Genomic DNA, 6,352 nt, shown 5'->3' on the forward strand with positions numbered 1-6,352 from the left:
GAGTCAAATCAAGTATTTTATGAATAATTCCAAGTAAATTTTTTTTACTCCACTGGCAGAAATTTTTGACTTAATTTGAGTCAAATTTTCAGACTAACGAGACAAATAATCTTACATATTCTGAAAACAAGATCAAAAAGACTTTTTGGCTGGATATACGATTTTAAAACTTGGTTAGGTGGACAGTTTTTGCAGTGTGGAATAGTAGGCTTCATAAAGCTCAGTAATTTCTGGAAAACTTACAGTTTACTGCATTTTACTTTAAAAATGAAAAATAAAAAGCTAACAGGCGAACCCTGTGGATTCAAACATTTTTTCGCCAAGGTTATAAACAAAAACAAAAATACAACATGTAGCTCTTGAATTGAGCTCCTACTGTATCAAAAATTACCTCAAAAACTGTAGAACTGACTGAATTACAGTGATTATTCGTGGTTTTTAAGTTAGCTGTGGTGGACATCTTGAATCAGGTTTGATTTCAGAGTAAGTACAGATGCATGTCCAGTGATTACTGTCATAGTTTCATTAAAAGACATTTTGTCCTTCATGAAATATTTAGCTAACAAACAGTCACAAGCCACCACATGATCACTTCATGGCAGCTGGCATTAAAAACGATCAGAGAGAGTTAACCTTCAGATTTTACAGCAGATTAAAAACTAAAAATATTCATTATGTCTTGAACACGTTGGTGCAGTATGTGCTGTTTGAAAAGAAGAAGCAAACTCCCTGTATTCCTCAGATCAGACTGGATTATTAATGTTATTTGTTGTTTTTTTTTATGATAAAAACCAAACAAAATGCTGACATTATTACTTTATGTTGAAACATTCATGTGAACAGAGAAACCTCGTGACATCTTTTCTTTAAAACACAGTTTGCTCTGCTGCAGCTGCTTGGCTAAATTCATTCATTGTTGCAGCATCTCAAGTGACTTTCTCCTTTTTTTTTGTACGAAGCTGCAAACCGAATGACTGCACACAAATATTCCAACCGTACACAAGCAGATTGGTTTTTAATTTCAGCCCACACACAGAACAGATTAACTCTGAGGAGCTTTAGGCCTTGAAACCAAATATATATTTTTGTCCTTGAATTAATTGGCCTGAAATCGTGTCATGTAATTGTGTGTTTTTTTTCCCCCAACAATTCAGTGCGAACACAGATATAAATTAATCATCGTCAGACCCACTGTGATGCAGCTTCCAAGATGCTGGAGCAGAGATGATGAAAATAATTTATAAGATGTCTAAAAGTCTTTCACAAAAAAAAAGTATTCCAACGTAGGATGCCGTTGCTTTGAAAGTGCCTTTGAGCCAGGCATTTTCTTTAATTAAACCCCCCTCCACCCCGGGGCTCGGTGTTAAACCAGACGCACTCTTCCAGCTTGTGTTTGATTGGAATCTTTGGAAGGGCGGCGTTTCCAGAGGCCACTCACGCACACCGATCCCTGCGTGCGTAAATTGACAGCTGTGCCATGGCAACAGTTTGGCTAGTTGCCAGGATGTTGGGGTTACCAGGCAAAAAGGTTCCCATGGCAACCTCCGTTTTGCCATCTTGGTACGCGAGGGTTGGCRTCAACCAAGGAGGATTACAGCGCAGGACAGAGAACTGTTTTCACCTGGGAAGAAAAAGAATAATAATTTGCATTTCAGCCGCTCGTGGCGTCAAAAGGCGCACTGCAACATCGAGGCAAAAAATAAAAAAACAAAACCGATGCATCCAAAATAAATAAAAAAATCAGAGGTGGTTTCTTTTTATTCATTTTTGTTTCCCCCCAGGGATGCATCATTTTCATTTTCTCCACAAGACAAACCGGTGAAAACGTTCTGCTGAGGCTGGGCCTAAAAGTGACACAGTTATCAAACTTTGTGGACAGTTGGTGCAAAATAATCAAGCCTGTGAGGAATTTTGAACTCAGTGACACCACTCCTCTTTTTTTTCTTTTCTTCTTCATCTTCTTCTTATTTTTTTTTAGGAAGAGCTTTAGATATTTTTCATAACGAACTGGATTTTTCACGGCCCAGGCGGGGCCGCTTTAGGGCGAAACGAGAGGAAGAGTGAAGGATGGCTGACACTGGCGCAATTACGCCGTATTTCTGTGTGAATTCACAGTGGAAATCTCACAGAGACGAGGGGTTAATCTTGTAGGGGGTGGTGAGAGAGAGAGAGAGGAAAAAAAGGCCGTCCATCCGGCTCAGCGAGACAGAGGGTGGTTAAAAGGGTGAGAGGCTAAAAACGGGGACCAATCAAGGCTAAAGCAGAGAAAAGATTGAGCGTGTGAGGAGGAGAAGGCGAGCAGGAGGGCGGAAAGGGTTCAGCGGATTAAAAGGAAGCGGCAGGGGAAGGAAAAAAACAAAAACAAAAAAACAAATACAGCCTATCAAACACAAACCAAAAGATAAATGAGAAGTTTCAAATCGACTGTGGATTTTWTTTGTTGAAACATGGATTCTTTTCATTCCAACACACCGAGCAACAATTCCAAGCTCCCATTTACTCCTTTTTCAACACCGCAAATTCTTTCTTTCTTTTTTTAAATTCTTTAAAATATCTACAAGTCCTAAATTGACTTTGATTGCATCTGTTATTGCATTTTCTGCTCCGATAAGGGCCTGCTGAGATTCTTTCAATGGCATCCTGACAGCACATCATCTTGCCCCAGTTATGTCTGAATCAGTGCTTGGAGTAACCCAACACTCCTGGCTCGTAGCTGCTGGAATGCACCGCTCTGCCAGCCGTCATGCTCTGCACAACAATTATCCTTTTCTGCAGAAAGCGCCCGAAATGTTCGGGTTTTAAAAGTCATTGTATTTTTTTATTTCATTTTATTTTATTTTATTTTTTACACTTTCTGACGTGTGGAAAAACTCCGCATCGACCACGGCGCAGAATCAACCGCGATTAAGACATCTCACATCTTGACATGACAGCAGAACTGATGTTAATGACAGATGGTGGATGCTGTTCAACTCCCATGAAAACCTGACAGCTGTTTAGCAGAATCGCAGCGAGATGAAACGCTGCAGCCGTTAATAAAGTCGGGATTATTGCTCTTTTATTTTTGTTTAAGAAAAAAAAATTATTGAAGTTGTTGCCCCTTTTTTTAAATCAACACAGACAGTTGTGTTGCATCTGTTATAATTGCTCTGTTGTTGAGCCCGATGAAAGAATTGGAGATTAGTGGACTGAAGAAGTGAGCTGTAGTTTGCACAGCCACCACTAGAGGGCAATGACACATAAGAAACTGGATGAAATGCTGCAAATAAATCAAGGTTGTGAAGCCTTTGTAGTACTCACACCTGCATGAGGAGCTTAGATAATGGGGTAAAGAATCGGTATTGCCTTGTTACAGTATATTTGTCCATGAAAGTTGTCTTATATTTGTCCTTCACTGGAATCCATCTATAAATACACAGAGAAAGATGGATTTTTAGGCTCTTCATATTATAGTTCTTGGCTGCGGTTCTGCCGTTCTTGTAAATTGCTCAACCCCCCCCCCCCTACTGCAGCCACTGGACATTTGCCTTCCTGTGGCGTCACTGCAGCACTCCGTGCATTTCCATGAAAATGCAATCAAGACCGCGGATCGAAACCTGATTTAATTAGTGAACAGTGTTAAAATGGGTTCTTTTTTGTTTGGTTCATCACATTTCTATCAACTCTGGTGCTTCATTTCAATAGAAAAGTGGTTGGCGCTGACCCAAGGAAGTCCACGTGGAGTCTTTATATGTAAATTAAACAAAAAATTTAAATCAAACAGGAAAATCCCCTTTAAGCTTGTACACGTTCGCCACTAAACTTATCAACAGTCCTATGGAAAGAGTAAAGAGGGACATGAGGTAATTGGTCGTCTGGAGGACAGAAGGCAGACAGGTGCAGAGTGTGTGTTTACACACACCTACGTCCTGCTGTTGAAAATCTTGTCTGGAGAGCAGCTCAACAATCTGTGCTCTGCAGTGTGAGGTAGTTGGTTGTATGGTTTCGCATAATAAACAGCCCGGAGATAACTGTACAACCTTCTAGCTTTCCCTGCGGAGTCACTTCATGCCACGAGCAGCAGACCACCAGCAGGGAGGTAAGTATGTTTTGTTACTCTGCCACAGCAACTCCTGGTGTTTCACAACAGGACTTTTTCCAGCTAAAGCGCCGTTTTTWCCCCCCTCTGTTTTTCCCTCTCGAGGTCTAATAACGCAGAGTCCTGTTCAAGAGCCCTTCTTGTGAGTTTATCAGAGATGATGTGGGCAAAATCGTGTGGCAGCCGGACGTGTTTGCTGTAAGCTGCACAGTAATCAAGAGCCTCACTGCAGCAAAAATACCGAGCTTAAACACCTTGGTTTTTCTATTTGATAAAAGACCTTCAGTAAAATTTTTACTTGAATATCAGTTGCTATTTATTTTATTTAATAACTCTTTTTGTCTTCTTTTTCTTTCTTTTTTTCTTTCAATAATTTAGGACCGTTTTAAATAAGCATATTAATAAGCAACAACAAAAAACTATTTGTTATAATACAACCGTGCTTTAAAAAATGCTATTACAAAACACTATTACAAACAAGACCATAATACATTCAAAATGAACATTTAACACAATGAAACAAATGACTGTTTCAAACAATTTCCCAACAGCTGACAAGACCCTACAAAATAAAACGTGGTTTACAAAAAATAACATTTTATAACAAAGGCAATAAATCCACCCAACATTTAGATTAACAAAATCCAAAATTACAATTTCTTGCAAAACTTAATTAAATTGAATTAAATAAATTACAATTTTACACATTTTACAAAATACATCATGCAAACTTCTAAACAAAAATGATACATTTCGTTAAATACAAAATACATCAATAAAAACATTTCCCAAAACGCATTATAATCAGAAAACACAGCATGTTTATACTAAACTAAGTATAATTTTTTTTAGAATAGGCAACATTTCTCAATACAGAAACCCTAAAAATGTACATGAACACAAAACATATTTTACCTTTTTTACTGCGTTTTCAAAACACTTCATGCATTTTGGATTTGGTAACAGTATAGTCTGTGCTRCACTTCATGGCCTGTAAAGTAAATTGACTAAAAAAATCTCAAATATTTTGAAGAAAGGGCAGCTGAATTTAAATACAGCTTTTCATGCTAATAATAAGAAAAAAGTAAGTTATTCTTCCACAAAAGAAAGTTTATCATTTTTTTCCAGACTATTAGTCGCTTCGGAGTGYATGTTGCATCAGTCAAAAAATGTTTCACGAAGAGCGAAAAAACAAAAGTCGCTATATTCACAGARCAGACATTTACTGTAATCTGGAATAAAACACCGTATAACTCCTGCCTGGAAGGAGACACGGATGAGACTGACTTACATGAATCTTTTGCAAAAACTGTAATGTTTTTTTTAGTTTAACTAAACAACATCTGCAGCAAGATACTAAAAAATAAATTATGGTACCAGCAACAAGCCACCATTAGCTACCATTAGCTAGCTTACCATCCTCAGTCGTCCTTGGCGTCTTTCTGCTGGATGGTCCGATACAGTCCTTTTCCTTAAAGTGCGATCTCATCCATTAGTGTGTCGCAAATAAAACGAAATAAATTGTGCGCCTTTGAAATATTTTGAGCCCTGAGGTTGGTACCTACAGCGAGGCAGGTCTTTGTTCAATGCAAACACAAACAGCCGGGCCCAATGCATGTCAACAAGCAAGTTCACCAATCTCCCTCCACGACATGCGATTAGCTTTCTTTATTTAAGAGTAACCTGTGCTTTTCGCCAGCCCCTCACAAATTTTTCACACACGCTTTTTAGTCGTTAAGCTACAGTGACGACATAAACCACCGTTGTCACGAGCCTAGAGCGCGCTCTCATGGCTACAGAGGGTAATGTTTACTCCTTGGTTCATATCAGTCAGGATGAACTGAACACATCAGTCAAAAAATGCTTCGAGAAAAGGAAATAAAATGTAGATAAGTCGCTTTGAGCTATAAATCTCAGAACCAGCCAAACTCTGAAAAAAAAGTACAACGTATAGTTCGGAAAGTACAGCAATGGTTAATACAACTTTGATGCACTTTAAATACTTTTAAATTTAAAATTCTTATCAAATTGATTTTAAGACTTAAACAAACAAACAAACAAACAAACAAACAAACAAACAATATATGACCACCATCATATCAAAATGAGGATTAAGTCAAATTTGGTCAAAATGATCTAACTACATTTTCAGATTTGTGGCTTTAAAAGCTACATTTTGATACCTGAATCCTGATATCATAAGCCTATCCAGAGATATGATTTATTTTGTCTTGTTGGTTACGATAATACATTACTGTTTGGTCTGAATCATAT

General features: G+C 38.1%; 1 long non-coding RNA gene across 1 annotated transcript in view; it reads left to right on the forward strand.

The window, feature by feature from the left end:
* LOC106523246 (uncharacterized) overlaps positions 1–6,352 on the forward strand; it is a 30,672-nt gene that overhangs the window by 14,930 nt on the left and 9,390 nt on the right. The window lies entirely within an intron of this gene.

The sequence above is a fragment of the Austrofundulus limnaeus genome, unplaced genomic scaffold (assembly GCF_001266775.1).
Source record: "Austrofundulus limnaeus strain Quisiro unplaced genomic scaffold, Austrofundulus_limnaeus-1.0 Scaffold148, whole genome shotgun sequence".
NCBI lineage: Eukaryota > Metazoa > Chordata > Actinopteri > Cyprinodontiformes > Rivulidae > Austrofundulus > Austrofundulus limnaeus.